The 2188-nt window shown below is 50.4% G+C and overlaps 1 protein-coding gene across 1 annotated transcript in view; it reads right to left on the reverse strand.

The window, feature by feature from the left end:
* USH2A (usherin) overlaps positions 1-2188 on the reverse strand; it is a 756200-nt gene that overhangs the window by 3333 nt on the left and 750679 nt on the right. The window lies entirely within an intron of this gene.

Below are 2188 nucleotides of genomic sequence, written 5' to 3' on the forward strand. Positions count from 1 at the left end.
CCTGTGATACTGTTCCTCTATTCCCCTCAACTTTGAACTCCTCTGCTCATAACTTGGTTTCGTCCTTCACCCTGAATCCATGTTCTTCCACATGTCTTTTGTCTGCAACCTCACTTATTGTCCATGTATAGCCATGGATATCACAGCCTCTTCTGTCCACAAGAGAAATCTTTCTGTTCTGTCCTCCTCCTCTTTATCTTTGTGTAGAATTGCACAGAAATAGGGCTGAAAGGGACCTCCATAGGTCATCTAGTCCAACCCCCTGTCCAAACCATCCAATGAAAATCTGTCCAGTCTTTTAGCAAAACTACCCAGCCAACTACACAAGATGCACAATGATGTGTACTGTTTCAAGGCAATAGGATGGAGCGGGTCAATGAAGAAGCTGCAAGCTGAGTTGTGCTGAATAATGAAGTGTAGCTGGAGACTGATTTGTATGTGGTTCTTGTCAGCTGGAGGCATTGGTGGTGATTCTTTACTGGAACCTAACTAAAGTTGTTTTTTTTTTCTTAAATGCTGGCCCACAACCTAGTGATGCCTAGTAGAGGTTTGTGTCTGCAGGAACAGGTGATATTACCACAGTGAAGTTGAAAAGTTTGAGATATAATTGTGCTGAAGCCAACAGGGAAATAGCTGAAGGGAGGTACAGGAGTGTAATGAGATGGAGGTGGGAGAGGGCAAGCACGCCACTAAGCTGGATAGTTCTGATGGTGAAATGAGCTCCTCTGTATAGTGGGCTAGGATTATGTTGCTCGTCTTGCCTCTCTCTTGCATCACACTTGGAAAGTGAAGCCCAGCCAGGGTGGTGAATACGACCCCAGGAGCGGGATGGAGTTACGGGCAGCTCGTCCAGGGGCCGCAAGGTATAGGGAGGAGGGCAGCTCCCTGCTGCTGCATGCACCCGTGGGGGAGGCATGGGGGGCATGTGCCCCCTGGATTTGTGTGCAGAGTGGAGGTGGGCTGCCACTGCAGACTGGGGCTCTGCGCCCTGCTGCCTCTGCTTCAGGAGCTGTGCACTGGCTTTGCCACATCCCTGCCCACCTGGTCGAAGGAAACAGCATGGCACTTGGCTCATGCGGCAAAGGCAGCAGGGTGCAGAGTCCCAGCCCACAGCGGTACCCCACCTCCAACCCACGCTCAAATCCAGGTGGCATGTGCCCCCCCATGCCTCCCCCAGGGTGCGCACAGTGGGAGGAGCCCCTCCCGCACCCCTGGATGAGCTGCCCACTGCTCTGTCCCATGACCCATCCCAGCTCCAGGGCCCCATTCACTCCAGTCCCTGCCTCTGCCCCACTCCCTCCCACACCATGGGGACCTCGATCTGCACCCACACACCCTTTCCCCTTCAGACTTACCTGCTATGTACTGCTCCATATGCCACTGGACTGCCTTCCTGGCTGGCTGCAGGCTGCATATGTGTGTCTGTGTGGGCCCACCTCTTCCCCCACTCCTGCTACAGGTCCCCAGAGCCCACACCTGGGCTGCTCTGCAGTCCTTTGTACTGCCACTGCTGCCCCATTGGGCAGCCCAGAGGCAGTGGTGATGGCAGCGGTGCAGAGCCTGAGCATGGGCTCCAAAACCATGCATGCAATTAATGTATTAATCATTGTTCGAGTTAACTCATGTGATCAACTTCTTAAAAAAAATTAATTACAATTACCTGACAGCTCTCTATATATATCTATATATAAGATCACTAGGGAGTATATTTCAAGAATCCTTGGAGCAAGGACCAGGATCTAGTATCTGACGCAGTAGGTTATAGAGTCACATTCCCCCTCTGATTCAATTAATCTTGACCTCGGTAAGCACTCTACCACTGGGTTATTGCATTAAACCAGAAATAGAAGCAATAGTAGCATCATCTGTGTTTTGTGCAAAGGAGGTGGTTGAAATACTTAATTCCAGGGTAGTTGTGAAGTACATAAATCCAGAAACAGGATTAAGTCCCTAAAGAGGGCAAGAGTTTAAGACCTTGGCCCTCAACATTTCCTGTCATCTAGTTTAAGCAGCTCCCCATGCAACATGCCTAAGTGTAAATCCCAGTCCTAAGTGTCCATCTCTTCCCAGCGGCAGTGTATGGCAGTTTTTCCCAACCAGTGTGCTGTGGCACGAAAGTGTGCCATCAGAAATGAATGGGTATGCCACAGAATTTTGCCATGGCAATGAGCTACAGTAGGTATGAGGA

This window comes from Gavialis gangeticus, unplaced genomic scaffold (assembly GCF_001723915.1).
Source record: "Gavialis gangeticus isolate Ggan-Ray unplaced genomic scaffold, GavGan_comp1, whole genome shotgun sequence".
NCBI classification, from domain to species: Eukaryota; Metazoa; Chordata; order Crocodylia; family Gavialidae; genus Gavialis; species Gavialis gangeticus.